The 20,330-nt window shown below is 46.2% G+C and overlaps 1 protein-coding gene across 1 annotated transcript in view; it reads right to left on the bottom strand.

Annotated features, from left to right (window-relative positions):
- The window catches only part of LOC138516908 (dedicator of cytokinesis protein 2-like), a 2,920,848-nt gene that overhangs the window by 1,913,872 nt on the left and 986,646 nt on the right, over positions 1–20,330 (bottom strand). The window lies entirely within an intron of this gene.

Raw genomic sequence — 20,330 nt, 5'->3', positions numbered from 1 at the left:
AATATGAGTCTGCCATTGACATCAAAAAAAGCTTAGTGAGAGTTTCCAGAACTCTGACTCCACCGCTGAGAAAGGACAGCCTCCCAGAGTGGGATGACCATTGAGTCTGTTCTCAATTCCGACTGCTCCACAGAGTCCTCCTATCGTGCCCAGCTAAAAACATAACAAATTAGGCCCCCCTTTCATCTCCAACTAGGTTATTCCAGTAGCGCGTATGTTACCCTCCACATTTTAGTGGAGGTTTAAACAGAAGCTGCCAAGTCATTTGCTATTGGCGAGCCTCAAATGGCCAGAAGCCCAGGCCAAGAAGAACTCCAAAGTCTTCTGCCTGACCACCTCCATTCTGCCATCATCCATCTTCTCACCTTTACCAAATCAAGGTTCAAACAGAGGACAAACAATAGGACATCCACTGGCCAAGCTCCCACTGTCTATAGGCACCTCCCCTGTCAATCTGGAAAAATGAATACCCTTCATTTGAATGATAGACGTAACTTGATGGCCGTGGGCCAACCGTCTTATGCACCAAATTATAGAAATATAAACTGCTATGCTTGACCGACGAGCGGCCATTTTAAATGCAGCATGAATCGCCATTTTGCTTGTTAACCATTGCTCATTGCTTTCTGTCTAAAAACTGCTTTGCAGCTTGCAATTCTTGCGAATTCTGCTTACTCTGCTCAACTGTTAACATTGTTGTCTGAATATGAAAGGACAAGGTCGCGGGACTGAAGAGTTTGCTGAAACTCCTCATGAGCAGCCCAGAAAGGAATGCCCACGCTCCCTCTCTGTAGCCTTGGGAGGAAGCTGCAGGGCATTTAATCACTTCACGGCTGCCAGTCAGTCTCGTACGATGGTAGAATATGTTAGAATAATACAGTTAAAGGCTTGAATTATGCTTCTCTTACGGCCCCCCTTCGCAAAACCCTTTAGAACGTGTCGGCTCCCAGGACACAAATAGTACCTCATAGATAGCAAAGCTTGGAATGTGGCTCTTCCCCCGTGTAAAGATTGCTTCCAAGAACAGAACCACCGTGTTCTAAAATATGCCTCCGCACTTTCTAAATTGCACATTGTTACTAGAATAGACATCGAAAGCATTATAATCGTCATACTCGTCGGATATGTCCATCGTCATCCCGAGTTCAAAGGAACTTAATACAGAGGGGTGTTGAACATGACTTTGCTGATTGTATGATATGCATTTTGTATATATGTAACTGATGTACGTAATTCACTCTTTTGCGTCCCTCGAGGTCTAAGAAACTGACGTTGCGGGGCGTGAGATCAGAATTGGTCAATTGATACTATCTTTTGCTTGCAATAAACCCGAGCATTGGGAATTTGAAACCTTGTGTCTGGCGCATCTTTTCGTGTATGTTCATTGCCTTGTTTCCATAGCACGAGGGACCCCTAGGGGCCCCTTTCAAGATGGCGTCCGAATAGGGACCCTCCCCCGCTTGCCCCATCATATACGTTGTAACGGAGTAAAGGCGGAAGAACGGCGAGGACGGGACGGTCGAGTTGGGATCAAGAGGTGTACGGGGCGCCCTGTAGAAGAGAGGAGAGATTCCTTCCGCAGATCTGCACACATCTGATCCCTGATCGACGTACCGGGCCAGAGGGCAAAGGAGGCGAGGGTCCCGAGACGAGGCAGAAGCCAGAGAAGTGCAGACACGACGTGGGGAGAGGTTGCGTTAGAACAGGTGACTTGTTTTATCAGGTGAGTCATTCCCCGATTCAAAGAGAAACCTGATTTTTGGTAGAGTGTTAATTTTGCAAACTCAAACGTCCAGGTAAAAGTGGCAAACCAAAGGGGAAGGTTAAAGAAACATGCTTGGAGTACTGTCCACTTTAGCGGGGCTTTTCAGCTGCGGTAGACAGTCCTTGGAATATGGCCAAAGTGCACCGCCTGGGGTAACGCCGGCTTATGATATGTATGCGAAATATGGTGTGGGTGCGATAATATTTTGTGAAATTTGGCATAGGCAAACTAGAAAGCAACCCGACCATCAGTGGCCGATTAATGGTAGTTTTGAAATGGGGAGGATAGATAACCTAGAGAGGGTGCTGATTAGAAAGAAAGCGCGACCTGCAGCTTTTGAGACCGTCAAAGATTGGAGGAGGGAAGCGATGCTCCGACTAAGGAGTAGAGAGAAGCATGCGCGTAGGCACAAAACGAAGCTTGAGATAGCAGAAGAGAAGGAAGAGGAGGAGTGGACTGAGAGTCTAAGACAGGAAGGGAGACAGGACCAGATGAACATAGACAGAATATACCCGCAGCGGGAACTACACATAGCAGATGAATTAATGGAACATTTGTTAACTAACACGGGTCGAGGCCCAAAACCAGAATCAAAACCAAACACGCCAGCAGTGACTGCGCGGGCCCAACCAATAGCTCTCATACCCCCTCCCGCAGCCCGAGCACTTCCCCTCACGCAAGCGTTAACCCAAGCCCTGCCCACAGCACGAGCACTCCCACAAGCGCAGACCGCAGACACACAATTTCCCAGCACCCAGCAAGGCCCTTCACAGATGCCACCTGTGTCACTTGTCCCATCCGCACCACCCGCTCTAGAGACAGATTCAGCACCATCCGCCCCTCCCGAAGTCGAAATTGAGACTGGGGAGGCGAGAGGCGGGGCTGAAGGAACAGGATTTGGACGGGTAACTCGAAGCGCGATGAGCAAAGAGAGAAAGATTGAATTACGGCAAGAGGCAGAAATGTACATAGAAGGAAATGATGAGACGGCATCATTGGCCTCTTTGTATGGGTACCGAAGAGGAGACGAGAGACAGGTAGTGTTGGAATGCATGGGGGAAATTCTGGTGGGAGAATGGAAAAAGATACTTGGGAATTTACCGCCACAGCGGTTGTTATATTTGAATAAGTTAGCACGCAGTGAGCAAAGAGATGAGGATGTAAGAAAATATGTGCACAGACTGATTGAAGTAAAAAATGAAATGGAAGACAGATATGCTGAAATGTTTGCTACACCTGAGTATAGTAGAGAGTTTATTAAGAAAGGTAGGAAGGAGGCGTCAAGGTTGAGTATAAAAAAATAATGGCCGAGAGTTTTTCCAGGTGGTACAAAGCATTTGCCGGTACCGGGACAGACAGGCGATAAACAAAGATTGCAGGTATGGGTAGGGGAAACAATGCGATGGATGTCGAACAAAAGAACGTCAGTAAAAGAAGTAATGAGATATGTAATGGGTACCCATTGGAGATGAGAAAGGAAGCAATGCAAACGATAGTAGGGCTGTTACTGCAGCAGGTCATTGGATACAATAGAGGTAGAGGTAATGCACAAGGCCGGGGAAATTTGAATAATATGCATGGAGTGTCCTTGGGACTAAATCAATGTGCGTACTGTAAGGAGGAAGGACACTGGCGAGCGCAATGCCCGCACCTACAGAATAGAGGTGGGTTTGGTCAGAGAAGGCCTCATAGAGGACATCAGGGGTCGAACGGCCCAAGCAGAAGTAACATGCAGCAGCAGCAGGGATATACCAATGGAGGTACTGAAACCCAATCATATGGCCAAAACCAAGCACAACAGAACCAGACATTGAACCAAAGTGTTTCGAACCAAAATCAGGGCGGGCAGGGCCAACAGAGAAATTATCAGAGTGGAGGACATCGAGGGGGAAATGGGAATATTTTTGATACACAACCAAACACGTATTACAGCAGTAGGGGTGACTACACATAGGACGATGTGTTATTTTCGTGATAGGACAGCCCACGACAGGGGTCGGCACCAGTGTCTATTCCCGTGAATCAGAGAGGACCCTACGTAGAAATGAGAGTCGGGAATTAGGAGCACTGTTTCCTTGTAGATACAGGGGCACAGAAGTGCTCGATAGACCACCACTTGGTTCCGGAGATACCACTGTCGGGGCAGGAGAATGTTTCTGTAGTGTTCGCAGGTACACCAGTAATTAACCCCATGTCCGAAGCTGTCCCAATTACAATAGGACCATTTACGGAACAGTGTCCATTTCTTTTGACAGAAAATTGTGGAGAGAACTTACTTGAATTGAATTTGTTGAGAAAATTGGGGGCAGTCATACATTGTACGGCAGACGGGGTGTTCCTCACGATGTGGCCTCACGATGCACCGGTGACGGAATTTATGTCAAAAGAGTTGCCAGAAGAGCTAAATAGAGTACCAACCTGTCTGTGGGCAATGCATGATAATGGTGTAGGATGCTTGAAAATAGAGCCAGCAAAAATAACTCTGAAAGAAGGTGTAACAGTACCACGAATTACCCAGTATAAAATTTCTGTTGAAGGTGAGAAGGGATTGAAAAGCATTGTTACTGACCTGGTGAGATTGGGGGTGGTTGAGGAAATCGCAGGTAGCACGTGCAACAGCACGATTCTTCCAAGTTTACAAGAAAGGAGGCAATGAAGTACCCTATCGTTTCATAATTGATCTGCGCGCATTAAACAAAGTGGTAGACCCACAATTCCCTTTGGTCCCAGATGTCACAGCAATACTGACAATGATACCGGCCACTGCAGAATACTTTAGTGTAGTGGATTTGAAGAACGCATTCTTTAGCATCCCAGTGGATAAAAGCAGTAGATATCTGTTCGCGTTCACTCTAGGAGGTCGATCATTCACATTCACACGCATTCCACAAGGATATACAGAAAGCCCGAGCATTTACAGCAGAGCGCTAAAAGAGCAGCTAGATATGTTAGAATTACCCAAAGGTTGCGCACTCTTGCAGTACATAGATGACTTGTTACTAGCTGCTGACACAAAAGAGATCTGTAAAGAAAGTACTGTATTACTCTTGACACATTTAGCGACCCATGGTCATAAGGCAAGTTTGAAGAAATTCCAGTATAATCAGAAGGAGGTGTCTTATTTGGGATACCTACTTTCGAAAGAAGGGAGAAGATTAACACCAGAACGCATAGAAAGTATTTCTAGTATGCCTATTCCAAAAACTCAAAAAGGAGTGAGAGCTGTAATAGGCATGGCCTCTTATTGTCGGCAGTGGATCAGTAATTTTGCGTTGATTGTGAAGCCGATGATAAAGTTGACTAAGAAGGATGCAGAGATGCCTTTACAGTGGGATGAGGAATGTCAGAAAGCGTTTGAGCAATTGAAAGTTGCATTGTGTGCTGCGCCAGTATTAGGCACTCCTAACTATAAAAAGATCTTCAGACTATTTGTGAGTGAAAGTGAAGGATGTGCATTGGCGGTTTTGACACAGGAACAAGGTGGAAGAAATAGGCCGTGCAGCTATTTTTCTTGCGTGTTGGACCCTGTGGCGCGCGCACTACCACAATGTTTGCGATCCGTCGCAGCGGCTGCTGCGTCAGTGAAACAAACGGAAGGAATGGTATTGGGGCACACTTTAATTCTGATGGTGCCACATGCTATAGACGTTCTATTAAATAGGACGCAGACGCAACACCTCACCTCAGCTAGACTGACAAGATATGAGCTCATCTTGTTTGCCCCCCACATCCAAATTATGAGGTGTAGCGCATTGAATCCTGCAGAATGAATGCCACTGCCCATAGCAGAAATTGGTGACAACGAATCACCACCCCATGATTGTTTAATGATCACTGAAGAAGAAACAAAGGGAAGGATTGATTTGAGCGATATCCCACAAAAAGAGCCAGATGGGGAGTTATTTTGCGATGGTTCTTGTTTTAAATTACCTGATGGCACATCAACGGCTGCATATGTAATTACTACCCTAAAGAGAGTTGTAGAAAGCAGAAGGATCCCCTACAATTCGGCACAAGCCGCAGAAATAATAGCACCTGACACGAGCCTGTGAACTCTCAGAGAATCTGAAGGTAAATATTTATACTGACAGCCAGTACGCCTTTAGCGTGGTTTACAATTTTGGCCGACTTTGGGCTGAGAGGGGTTTCTTGACATCACATGGAGCCAAGATTCAGCATGGGCCTTTGATTGTGCGATTGTTTTCTGCGCTCCCGTTTCCAAAACGCCTAGCTATAGTGAAGTGCGAGGCGCATAAGAAAGTAACATGTAGAGTGGGAGAGGGAAACGCGTTTGCAGACAGGATTGCGAAGCAAACAGCCACAGATTTGGGGAATAAAATGATTACAGTACAGACTGAGGAAGTACCTTGTATGATAGAGAATGGAGTTGCCACAGTCAAAGAAATGCAGGCTGAGGCCACGACCGAAGAGATTCAGGGGTGGGCTGAGGGCTCTGCTGAGTTAGATTTGGAAGGATGTTGGGTGGACAAGGAAACAAAGAACTGGATGTTGCCAAACTGTTACGTAACTGCAATGGTTATAATGGCGCATAGCCCTACCCACATTTGCGCAAAGAAAATGGTACAGCATTTATCCACAGTATGGAAGAATGAGCACATAAAAAAGAATGCAGAAAGGCTAGTGCAGAATTGTATCACGTGCCTGCAACACAATGTAGGAAAGGGAACTGTGACTCCAGCAAGGAGTTTCGGCCCACCCTCTATGCCGTTTGAGGTGGTCCATTTTGATTTCATAGAAATGGAAAGGTGCCAGAACTACAAGTACGTGTTAGTGGTAATCTGTGCATTCAGCAAGTGGGTGGAGGCATTTCTTTTAAAAGACTGTACTGCCATGTCCACAGCAAAAGTAATGCTGAAGGAGTATTTCTCCCGGTTTGGGTTGCCTTGTGTCCTGTGGTCAGACAATGGCCCCCACTTTGTGGGCGCAGTAGTGCTACAGATCTGTGCAGGTCTGCAAATAGAGAAGCGGTTCCACAGTTCCAGGCATCCCAGTTCTGCCAGGCTTGTGGAGAGACACAACGGAATCCTGAAGTCAAAGATAGCGAAAATTTGCGCTGGGAGCAAGTTGAGTTGGGTGGATGCATTACCCCTAGCGCTGTTGTGTATGCGCACGTCTGTGCAGGCGAAGACTGGGCTCTCCCCCTATGAGATTATAATGGGGAGACCAGCAAATGTATGGTGCGCCCCGCAGCCCAAAAGATTATGTGAGGTCGAGCATCCTATGTTAAGCACTTACTGTGGACTTTTAATACAAAAGTTGCGTTTGATTCATCAGCAGGTGCAGGAGCTGTTGCCAATGCGATATACAGGACCGGGGCACTCACTGGAGCCTGGGAGCTGGGTGCTAATCAAAAACTTTGAACGGAAGACATCACTAGCACCCAGGTGGCGTGGCCCCTATCAAGTACTTTTGGCAACACAGACGGCCATCTGAGTGGACGGACGGAAGGCATGGATCCATGCGACACATGCCAAAAGATTCCCAGGACTGCTGACAACTTCCGATGACCAGAGAAAGGAAACGGTCTCGTAAACAAAAGAAACTATTTCCAGTCCAGTGCCACAGCATCAGCCTGAGCGAGAAGTGAAAGTTGAAACAAAGCACAAACGAGAAGATAAATTCGAAACAGAGTCTGAAGAGGCTGCCAGTAAGGGGGAAGGGCGGAAAGTGCCTCAACGTTGCTTAGCGGACACAACATCACTGCCGAGCGACACAAACCCTGCATTGCAAACACGAGCAGAAACAACGCGTGTCCCCTTCGGCGCCCACCAGATCTCGCGAATGCACCAAAGCCAGAGAAAGAAACTACATCATTGCCACGACGCCCATCGCTGCCCACCATTGTGCCACAGGCTGACACTGAGCCTGATACTGGAAATGCAAGTGCACTATTCAGGGATCATACAATAGCAGGAGTGAATCGATATAATCTGCGACCTCGACAGGCAAAGTGATCCACAGATCTTTGGTGCTTTTCTTTTTGGCCTTTGGTTCTACTCACGGACGGAGTGGGAACCTGGGGCGTAGAGGAGAGAAGTGTGAGAATTGTGCAAGTCGGACAATTCAAAACTCACGGCTCCTCGGTGCGCTTATAAAATACATGTGTCAGGAGCCAGAGCAGGACAAGCTGGACGCACATAAGTACTAAGGCTGATAGAGTACATGTGTCCTAAGCCAGAGCGGGACAAGCTGGATGCACATAGTACTCTATCAATAAAGAACTGTTCAGAAATCGTCTGAGCAGTGGGAGAAAGAACAACTAATCTTGCTCGGGAGTGGATAAATGATCCAGGCTGTGAAAAGGCTGGCAGAATTGAACTGTGACATTTTTCGTTGAACTTTTCCAGCATCAAGAACGAGAGACATTCACGACGAACTTCGCCAGCAAGAAGAAGGGCGATGAAGAACAAGTCAAGACCGGTTTCAGCCTCCTCCTGCACCCCTGCTAAAAAAAATAATAGATTTAGAGACAGTAAATTTAGGGAAAAAGCATGGTAAAAGGAATAATGTACTGATTTGGACATTGGTCCTATGTTTCTTAAGTATGATAGTACCAACAATAACAGCTATTACACTATGGTTCCTGGAGTACGTACACCCATTAGAAAAACTTTTGCCAAAAGCAGCTACTGAAAGCCCGGTTCATGTAATCACTGGTACTTTGCCCCCAATGGAAGAAAGACATAGAGAAGGATACGGCAACAATACATTGTTGCTCATCATGAACATGACCCATGCGGTGTTAAAGAAAAAAGATTGCTGGGTTTGTGCCCATTTACCACAGCACGGTGGGAAAGGGATAGGCTGGTATGTACAACCATTGCCATTGATTTATTCCTGTGAAGTAACGTTAAGTGCAATGTTCTTTGGGAAATGGAACAAGAGTAATACGGGTCAGCTAGATGAGACCAATATGAATGAATTTGAGGAAGTAATCATGAGACCTGTGGGTTGTTCCATATTCCAAAAAGCGTGCGTGTTCGCACTAGAACCCATGAGAAAGAATACATGAAAAATAACAAGACTAGATAGATTACATAGGCAGAATAGACCAACCCCGCCAGCAGAAAGAACATCAGTAATGACATTTCGGATGAGGGATGAATGGAACAAAGATGTTGTGCCCCCTGCCTATACAGTGGATCACAGCCCAAAAACGGCTCCCCTATGTCTACAGAAAAAGGGTTCCTATAAAGTAGGAACGTTTAGCAAATGCCTGAACACAGTGGTTTTGAAACATGAAATAGAACCCGTGTACGTTGGAGACCCGGTTTATTTTATATGTGCAGAAAAAGCATATCCATGGTTACCTAGGAACTGGGGAGGTACATGCTACCTAGGTCTACTGTTTCCAGGAGTGTTCCTCTTGGAGACAGCAGAAGTAGCCAGACAAACAAAAGGTAGAACTCAAAGGAGTAGTGAGGATGGAATGATAGCAATGGATATAGCCAAATCATTTATACCGTTCTTGTCCCAAATAGAAAACTCTTACAATATAAGAAAACTGTCTGGAATATTACAAAAAACAATAGATTCCACAACGGATATTTTATTGAATATGACGTTAGAAGAAAAAGGAATAAGACTGATGGCACTCCAAAACAGGATGGCTCTCGATATAATATTAGTTGATCGTGGGGGAGTTTGCAAGCTCGTAAAAACTGCATGCTGTGTGTATATAGATGACTACCCCCCTACGATATTTAAAGCGATCCGGAAATTACATGTCATAAGTTCCACACTCTCTACTGAAGCAGGGGGTTGGGGGATAGAATCCTGGTTATGGGGATTATTGCGGTCTTGGGGATGGAAGTTAATTTCGATACTAATGATGGTACTTGGGATATTCATAACATGCTGCTGTTGCATACAATGCTTACCAATAATATGCACTGAAATAACTGATGGATGTACTAAGGGATGTAAGCACATGGTGTTGAGAGGAAAGCAAACGCATGGCCGGAATTACAGAGACACTGAGGAAACAAAAATAGTAAAACAATTCATGGCGATAGACATTAATGATGGAGATGATTCAGATGTAGATACCCCAGACTCCTCCTCAGAAGAGGAGGATACAATGAATAAATAAGACGTTTGGCACACGGCCAAAAGGAGGGTTTGTCAATCTGGAAAAATGAATACCCTTCATTTGAATGATAGACGTAACTTGATGGCCGTGGGCCAACCGTTTTATGCACCAAATTATAGAAATATAAACTGCTATGCTTGACCGATGAGCGGCCATTTTAAATGCAGCAAGAATCGCTATTTTGCTTGTTAACCATTGCTCATTGCTTTATGTCTAAAAACTGCTTTGCAGCTTGCAATTCTTGCGAATTCTGCTTACTCTGCTCAACTGTTAACATTGTTGTCTGAATATGAAAGGACAAGGTCACGGGACTGAAGAGTTTGCTGAAACTCCTCATGAGTACCCCAGAAAGGAATGCCCACGCTCCCTCTCTGTAGCCTTGGGAGGAAGCTGCTGGGCATTTAATCACTTCACAGCTGCCAGCCAGTCTCGTACGATGGTAGAATATGTTAGAATAATACAGTTAAAGGCTTGAATTATGCTTCTCTTACGGCCCCCCTTCGCAAAACCCTTTAGAACGTGTCAGCTCCCAGGACACGAATAGTACCTCATAGATAGCAAAGCTTGGAATGTGGCTCTTCCTCCGTGTACAGATTGCTTCCAAGAACAGAACCACCGTGTTCTAAAAGATGCCTCCGCACTTTCTAAATTGCACATTGTTACTAGAATAGACATCAAAAGCATTATAATCGTCATACTCGTCGGATATGTCCATCGTCATCCCGAGTTCAAAGGAACTTAATACAGACGGGTGTTGAACATGACTTTGCTGATTGTATGATATGCATTTTGTATATATGTAACTGATGTACGTAATTCGCTCTCTTGTCTCCCTCGAGGTCTAGGAAACTCACGTCGCGGGGCGTGAGATCAGAATTGGCCAATTGATACTATCTTTTGCTTGCAATAAACCCTAGCATTGGGAACTTGAAACCTTGTGTCTGGCGCATCTTTTCGTGTATGGTCATTGCCTTGTTTCCATAGCACGAGGGACCCCTAGGGGCCCCTTTCACCGCTCCTTCCCAGGGGTGGACTGGCCTATTGGGAACACAGGAGATTTCCCGGTAGGCTTCTGCACATGGCCTTATATACCAATATGGAACGCTTGACTTTCTGAGCATCGCGGAAGAAGAGTGCAGATCAAGCAGCAGCCCCGAAGATGTGCTATCTCGATCCTCAGTCAAAAGTGCAGCCTAAGAGATGCCAAGCCCAAATGCAACAATGCGTTGTGGCGCGGGCAACGAGGCTTAGTCTAGGCCCATCTGCAGGGGTCTGTGGGATATGATCTTAGGCTGTCCCAGCAATCAGAAGAGTGTGAAGTGGCCATGAGGCTAGCAGAGACAGTGGCATGTGGATAGTGGAGCGTGTGGACGGTGTGTGGCGGAGTATACGGAGCGGCACAAAGAGAGTGTCACATGGTCTATAATAAGCAGGATGAGGGTGGCACAGCTGCTTCCCCTGACCTTAAAGCACTGGTAGTAAAACGTATGCATACTGTACACCCTCCTTATGTAGGAACCGGGCACCCCAGATGCCATACCGCCTGATATTTTATATTCATAGCAAGTCACCATAATGCCTTTTTGTAGTACCACACGCCCCCCTGGCCATCCTCTGGGCCCCCCCAGGGGGTCCAGCCCCACAGTTTGAAGACCACTGCCTACATTATGATGTTAGCCAAAGACCACAGAGATGATTCATATCAGAAATAGAAGCTCTGTTCAATAAGTAAGTGATCTAAAGTCTTGACCTTCATTGAACTCTGCTATTGCTTCTCACCGGCCAATCCTGAACAGTGACTCATTATATAAACATTAGCTATGACATCCTGCCAGTGAAAACCCATGCTTCCTTAAGTCTTGGCTCTGCTTGGGTTTTAGGTTACTCTCCTCCCTTACTGATTATTCTGGCTGTGTGCTTTGGGCTTGCCCCGGCTTCTATCACCCCTTTGCTGCTCAGGATTTTTTCACATCATAGATCCTGGCTTGAATCGTCCTTTAAGCAGCTTGATTAATTATCTGCATTGCAATCCACTTTTGCCAGTTACTGATGCTTTCTCCATGGAGTCCTATGGGACTCCATGGAATTGGCGAGTGACAGTTACCGCTGCCACTTGTGATATCCTGGTGGCACCGGGATCTCAGGCAGTGGTACAGCTCTTACAGGGGTGCCCGAAATACGCTGCACACTGGCAGGTTTTCCGGCAACCCCTTAATGAGGGCTTCATAGTTTAATATGCAGGGAGCCTTTCCTAAAATGTGCTGTGCTAGAAAAAGGGCAAATACAATAAAGGAACAGCCGAGCAGTGGGAACTGTGTTGCTTGAGGGCGTCTCCAGCAATGAGGGGAGGGAAATGCCATGTGTCTGGTGAGTCTTCGCATGACTCTTTGCAGCAACATCATAGGGCATGTCTTCCAATCACAAACATGACTTGTGTTGTGGTCCACATTAGAGCCCGTGACTCACTCACTTGGCACTGGGATATGCAATTATGCCTTTACACCGCCTTATAATTAGAAGACATGCTAAATTCTCTTAATGTTCGCAGCTGGCAAAGCTGGTATTGTCATTAGTTACGTTTTTTGAGCCATTAAGATTCCAGTTTCACTCAAATCTCTTCAGCAGGTGCATTAACCTCCTTGGCTAAATTCACCTAGTCAGGGTCATATTGGCCCCTCTGCCTTTCGGCCCGTGGCCGGGCTGAAATCGTCCCTGGGGAGTGGGGGCCGGTTTCTGTCCCTGCCTGGGCCGGTTTGTAAGAAGAAAAAAAAAAGAAAAGAAAATATTTTTTTCCTAATTTTTTTTCCTTTTCAAGAAGCCTTTCATCCTTCTTAGGTCGATAAATGAGTACCAACACAGTTTAGGTGATATTGTATGCATACGTGTTCTATAAAAAAAGAGTTTAAGCATAAGTGCTATACAATAACATAATCATTTGGCCTTGGACGTCTGCTTGGATTCACAGTAATTCAGTGTACTTAGAGACAATGCTATTTGATGCCACTTCCTGTTTTGTCAAGTCGTGAAAGGTCGTGTTTCATTGCTTCCCGTGATGTCACTTTGGGGTGGGGTAAAATGACATCACCTGTTACGCTCACCTGGCTCCCACAGGGGCGACGGTCGGACCCGGACAGCTGCGGTCTCCACCCACGTGATGCGTAGTGCAGCGATGACTGACTGGATCTGCACTCCTAATCTTGTCTGCTTAACCCGTAGAAATATTCTCCTGCAAGTGGAGAGATGGATTTAGCCACTTGTGGATTCAAGTCCTCCCCAACTAATCACCTCCGAAATGCCCTCACAGCAATCTCACCTTATATTCTTGAAAGATGAGCTCTCCATCCTGCATGGATTTGCAGGGGCGCGTCGATTCCAGTTACTTCACTGGTTTGAAGGCTCTGGAGAGTTCCGGAGAGTATTGACCCTGAGGTTCCTGGTGAGGACCAGTAAGTATTAAGTTCATAGAGCTCAATATGTCCGATGTTCACTCTTGTTCCCCCCTTCCTTTCTTGTCTTGCAGCTGGCTCGTGAATAGATGCTCTTGTGGCAGCTGGTGGCGCTCAGGTAAGAGTCTGTATTACCCGGCGCTGTCCGGTAAATGTTGCACGTGGAAAACATGTTGTTTTGTCTCTCTTTACAGATGCGGCACGTGAAAATATGGAGAGTCACAAAAGGATGCCTCCGGTGGTAAATCAGGTAAGTCTATGGTGGTAAGAATTATATTTGTTGGTTCCCTCGGCTCACCTTGTGGTTTTCTTTTGTCTCCTAGGTGCCGAAGTTCGGCGAACAAATGATGGAGGCAGCGCCGACCCGAAGGATGCTGTGAAGACTGGTGAGTATGGCGCGGCGCTGCAGCTGGAGGTGCGGCACGTGCAGAAATGATGTTCTTTACAGGTCCGGAGACAAGATGGATCCAGAATCAGGTGTGGAATAGAAATAAGTTTATTTTCTAACCTTGTCCCTTTCTTTCCTCTTTGTTTTAGGAGCTCTGGATTCGAGGCGGGCGTGGCAGAAGACTTGATGCAGGCTGCAGGCACTGTGAGTGTTACGCTGCTGGATGCAGAATAACGCGAAGCGTGTGTTGCTGGTCGGGCGTGGTTTAAATAGCCTCAAAAGTAGTCCCAGGTAAGAAGTCCCTAGAACCGCACCCGAGTAAAAAATAGTCCCTGTAGAAAAATAGTCCCTTTCAGGCTTCATGTTGGTTTGGAGTCATTTGCAGCATGGTCTGCCTGAGGTAAGTAATGACAATGAGCCAGGCGCCTAAGGCGCCAGGACTGAACCCAGATAGGCCCTAGCCGGGGCTGCTGAGGTTTTACAAAATGTCTAGATGCCTGCTCCCGGGGCTGATGGGCTTGGTCTGGATGCCTGGGGGTAGGCATCATGACAGCACTCCCCCCAAGGCCCCTCCTAAAGTTGTTCTTCCCCTGGGCCCTGGTTTGTCTGGGAAGTTCCGATGGATCTTTTCACCAACCAAGGTGCATGGACGTGGTCACTAGGTTCCCATGACCTTTCTTGTGGTCCGTAGCCCTTCCAATCGATTAAATAAAAAAGTTTTGATATAACCATCTTGGAGTCCAGGATATTTTTTACCTCAAATTCAGGTTCTCCATCTATCAAGATGGCGTCGGGTGGTTTGGTTAATCTTGTTCCTGGTTGAACTGGTTTTAAAAGTGAAACATGAAAGACAGGATGAATGCGCATATTAGAGGGTAATTCCAATTTGACGGCTACCGGGTTGATAATGGCCTTAATAGTGTAAGGTCCCAAATATCTAGGGTTAAAAGTCTGAGTTCCCTTCAGAGGTATGTGTTTTGTAGCCAGCCAAACTTGATCCCCAATCTGGTATTGTGGAGTTTCACTTCTATGTTGATCAGCATTTTTCTTATATTTCTCTTTTGCTTGTTTCAAATGTTCTGTTGCCTCTTTAAAGGCTTGTGTAATAGTAGAATGCAAATGACTAACTGCAGGCATTTCTAAATGCTGAGGCGACTCTAGATCTGAGGTTCGAGGGTGATGTCCATATTTTGTATAAAAAGGGCTTTGTCCGGTTCCTGAATGTACAGAGTTATTGTATGCATACTCGGAAATTCATAAAATATCTTTCCAATTACTTTCGGTCTGGTGTAGCATGGAACGTAGGTACTGTTCAAGGGTCTGGTTGGTCCTCTCCATCTGACCATCGGTCTGGGGATGGTGACTGGTTGATAACCTCACGTCAATTTGCGCCAGTTGACAACATTTCTTCCAAAAATGTGAAATGAATTGACTACCTCGGTCAGAGACCAATACGGAAGGAAATCCATGTATTCGAACAATGTTTTCGAGGAACTCCGTGGCCAGAATTGAAGCAGAAGGTAATCCCTTTAGAGGAATAAAGTGGGCCATCTTGGAAAAAAGATCCACAATAACTAGAATGGTGTTAAATCCATTACATGGAGGTAGATCTCTAATAAAGTCTAACGATAAGGTGTGCCATGGTGTAGGTGGAACATCCAAAGGTTGTAAAAGGCCAGCAGGTTTTTTCTTCTGACTTTTGTTTTGGGCGCAAATGCCACAAGACATTACAAATGACTTTACGTCTTTTCGCCAGGTGGGCCACCAGAATTGTCTCTTAATTTTTACTTCAGTTTTTGCGATACCTGGGTGTCCTTCCATCAGGGTGTCATGATAATTGGAGATGACTAGTTCTTGTAGTTCCTTGTGTGGTAGAAATAGTCGCCCTTGATAATAGGGTAGGTCATTGATGACTGAGTAGTCCGAGCCTTTCTTCACCCAGTCCTGCAGGGCTGTTGGAACGAAGAGTCCTTGTATCTTTACTTGAATATCCTCTAGTGTCTGTAGAGTGGTTATGCCAAGAATTCTTTGTTCTGAAACTATAGGCACCGGTTCCGGGTTCGCATATGCTTCTCCCATCCCTATTCGGGATAAGGCATCTGCCTTGCCATTTATACAACCTGGTCGATAAGTGATCAGGAAATAGAACTCGGCAAAGAACAACACCCATCGAAGTTGACGCGACGATTGGGCCTTGGCTGTTTTTAAATACTGCAAGTTCCGGTGATCGGTGATTACCGTAATGGTATGCCTGGCACCGAGAAGATAATGCCGCCAAGCCTTGAAGGTGGATTTGATGGCTAATAATTCTTTATCGGTAACCGCATCGTTTAACTCGGGTGCCAAGAACTTTCTGGACCAAAATGCTACTGGGTGAAGTTGACCGGTTTCAGGATCCTTCTGGGACAGGACAGCTCCCATGGCTAAACTGGATGCATCAGTTTCAACTATGTATGAAAATTTGGGGCGTGGATGCTTTAAGACAGGTGCAGACGTGAATTTCGCTTTCAGCTCTTGGAAGGCCTTTTCAGCTTCTTCGGTCCACAAGAAGCGCTTGTTTTTACACAAAAGTGCTGTGATAGGGTGTACAACATGTGAGAAATCCGTAATGAATCTGCGGTCGAAATTAGCAAATCCGAGCATGCTTTGTACCCCTTTAACTGATCTGGGTGATGGCCACTTGAGGATTGCATCCACCTTTCGAGAGTCCATTCGGACTCCTTTTGGAGTCAGTATAAATCCAAGGAATTCAACTTCCGTAGCATGAAAAACGCATTTTTCCAATTTTGCATATAACTTGTGCTGGCGTAGTTTCTCAAGGAATACACGAACGTGATTCACATGGTCTGATTCTGAAGAGGAGTACACTAGAATATCGTCTATGTATACAACAACACAGACGTCAATGAGTTCACGAAGGACATCGTTCATAAAATACTGGAAGGCTGCTGGTGCATTGCACAAACCGAAGGGCATCACCTGGTATTCGAATAACCCCTACTTAGTGCGAAAAGCAGTCTTCCATTTGTCGCCTTTCTTTAAACCTACCAGATGATATGCCACTCGGAGATCTAATTTAGTGTAGATGCAAACGTCCTTTACTTGTTATAGTAATTCGGGGATCAGAGGCAATGGGTATCGGTTCTTAACCGTGATCTGATTGAATGCGCGGTAGTCTATGCACGTTCTGAGGTCACCTTCCTTTTTAGGCACGAAGAACAAAGCTGAAGATGCAGGGGACTTGGATGGACGAATGAAGCCATTAGCAAGGTATTGGTTCAAGTATTGTCGTAGGTGAAGGTTTTCGGGTTCCGTAAGAGCGTAGATCCTACTACATGGAGGTTGTGCACTGGGTATGAGATCGATTTGACAATCGTATGATCTGTGAGGTGGTAGGGTGTTTGCCTGTTCCTTTTGGAAAACATCCTGGAATTCTTGATATTCCTGACGTAACTGCACGACTGGAGTAGCGACTGTGGCCAGGCCTTGGTTCAAGGGTTTTTTTGGGTAACAAGTATGTGCACAATCCGGGAAGGTTATTCTCTTCTCTCGCCAATCAATACAAGGATTATGTGTTTCCAACCAAGGTATCCCCAGTATTATTTGGAACTGTGGGGCTTTGATTAAATCAAACACAATAGTCTCTCGATGCCCATCCTGACCCAATAGTGTCATCTCTGTGGTGGAATGAGTTACAGGCCCAGAGGCAATTTCAGTTCCATCGACTGTGGTGATGACATCCGAAGTGGTCTTTTTGCAGAGAGATAGATTCATCCTAGAAGCCAACTCGTGGTCCACATAGTTTCCTATGGCCCCGCTATCAATGTGTTCCCTCACTGCATGCATACGTGATGGCTGCCTTGGATCTATAAGGACCATTAGTATGATGAAGTGCGAGGTCGGAGTATCCTTCTTCAAGCTCGGCAAGCGGACCTCTACGCTTGTCGGGCGTGGTCATTTCCCGAATCAGGCTCTGTTTGATTTTTATCAGCAACTCCGACTACTCTTTTACATGTTTTTATAGGGCAATCCCGTAGAAAGTGTCCTTAGGCCCCAGAGTACAGACACAATTGCATCTGCCATCTTCTTTCTCTTTCCTTTTGAGTTAAGGGTCCCTTGACCCCCCGATCTGCATCGGTTCTGATACATCTGTTCCTTTGAGGGTAACATTGGGTTTAACCAATACCCAATTCTCGAACTTAGCTCGATCAGCCTTTCTATTCTGAAGTCGGTGGTCTAACTGGACCACTAAGTCTATATATTCTGCACAATCCTGATGTGGGTTCACAACTTGGGCCAAAACGTCTTTGAGTTCACCCCGAAGTCCACGATAAAATAATGTAATTCGTTTTACCTCTGGCCATCCAGTTTCCACCACTAACCTGTTGAAAGTGGAGATATAGGTTAGTAGATCCTGGTTACCTTATCGTAATGATAAAAGTTTGTTATCCAGGGCATGTCCCTGTGAATGTCTGGCAAATAGTCTTTCCATGCTCAATTGAAAACCTTGTAAATCCCGAAGAAGAGAGTCATCCTGGTTAACTAATGGAATTGACCAATCCGCTGCGCTGTCACTAAGATATTATAGTACAAAGGCTACTTTGGTTTGGTCGTTCGGAAAAGCTCCAGGTCTGCATAAAAAGTGCAAGCGGCATTGGTTCATAAACACGGCGAACTTTTTTGGGTCCTGTGCAAAACCTTCGGGTGGAGCTAAAGGAATGCTCCCTGGTAAGACCACTTGCACAGGATTGCTCGATGAAACAGGAGTTGGATTCCCCCCGAATCCAGGTAATAGTGTTTGCCCAGCTTGGTTTTGCAGTAATTGTCTAGCAAGATCATCAGTGCGCTCCTTTGACACAATCAGTTCTCTCCTGAGGGCATTAGTCTCTTGGCGCACGGAGTGCACTTCTGCCCTAAGTTCCCCTAACAATAGGGCTATTTGGTCGGTTTCTGAGGTTTCCATTACGCCCGGGTGGGGATTTGTAGATAGGCTTCGCGTTCTGTTACGCTCACCTGGCTCCCACAGGGGCGTCGGTCGGACCCGGACAGCTGCAGTCTCCACCCACGTGATGCGTAGTGCAGCGATGACTGACTGGATCTGCCCTCTTAATCTTGTCTGCTTAACCTGTAGAAATATTCTCCTGCAAGTGGAGAGATGGATTTAGCCACTTGTGGATTCAAGTGATGGCACCCCCACAGTCCTCCCCAACTAATCACCTCTGAAATGCCCTCACAGCAATCTCACCTTATATTCTTGAAAGATGAGCTCTCCATCCTGCATGGATTTGCAGGGGCGCGTCGATTCCAGTTACTTCACTGGTTTGAAGGCTCTGGAGAGTTCCGGAGAGTATTGACCCTGAGGTTCCTGGTGAGGACCAGTAAGTATTAAGTTCATAGAGCTCAATATGTCCGATGTTCACTCTTGTTCCCCCCTTCCTTTCTTGTCTTGCAGCTGGCTCGTGAATAGATGCTCTTGTGGCAGCTGGTGGCGCTCAGGTAAGAGTCTGTATTACCCGGCGCTGTCCGGTAAATGTTGCACGTGGAAAACATGTTGTTTTGTCTCTCTTTACAGATGCGGCACGTGAAAATATGGAGAGTCACAAAAGGATGCCTCCGGTGGTAAATCAGGTAAGTCTATGGTGGTAAGAATTATATTTGTTGGTTCCCTCGGCTCACCTTGGGGTTTTCTTTTGTCTCCTAGGTGCCGAAGGTCGGCGAAGAAATGATGGAGGCAGCGCCGACCCGAAGGATGCTGTGAAGACTGGTAAGTATGGCACGGCGCTGCAGCTGGAGGTGCGGCGCGTGCAGAAATGATGTTCTTTACAGGTCCGGAGACAAGATGGATAAAGAATCGGGTGTGGAATAGAAATAAGTTTGTTTTCTAACCTTGTCCCTTTCTTTCCTCTTTGTTTTAGGAGCTCTGGATTCGAGGCGGGCGTGGCAGAAGACTGGATGCAGGCTGCAGGCACTGTGAGTGTTACGCTGCTGGATGCAGAATAATGCGAAGCGTGTGTTGCTGGTCGGGCGTGGTTTAAATAGCCTCAAAAGTAGTCCCAGGTAAGAAGTCCCTAGAACCGCACCCGAGTAAAAAATAGTCCCTGTAGAAAAATAGTCCCTTTCAGGCTTCATGTTGGTTTGGAGTCATTTGCAGCATGGTCTGCCTGAGGTAAGTAATGACTTTGAGCCTGGCGCCTTAGGCGCCAGGACTGATTTCTACTATGAGCCAGGCACCTAAGGTGCCAGGACTGAACCCAGATAGGCCCTAGTCGGGGCTGCTGAGGTTTTACAAAATGTCTAGATGCCTGCTCCCGGGGCTGATGGGCTTGGTCTGGATGCCTGGGGGTAGGCATCATGACAGCACTCCCCCCAAGGCCCCTCCTAAAGTTGTTCTTCCCCTGGGTCCTGGTTTGTCTGGGAAGTTCCGATGGATCTTTTCACCAACCAAGGTGCATGGACGTGGTCACTAGGCTCCCATGACCTTTCTTGTGGTCCGTAGCCCTTCCAATCGATTAAATAAAAAAGTTTTGATATAACCATCTTGGAGTCCAGGATATTTTTTACCTCAAATTCAGGTTCTCCATCTATCAAGATGGCGTCGGGTGGTTTGGTTAATCTTGT

This window comes from Ambystoma mexicanum, chromosome 6q (genome assembly GCF_040938575.1).
Source record: "Ambystoma mexicanum isolate Mex_15411 chromosome 6q, UKY_AmexF1_1, whole genome shotgun sequence".
NCBI lineage: Eukaryota > Metazoa > Chordata > Amphibia > Caudata > Ambystomatidae > Ambystoma > Ambystoma mexicanum.
The sequence above is the reverse complement of the archived record's forward strand: the minus strand, read 5'-3'. Positions and strand labels throughout refer to the sequence as shown.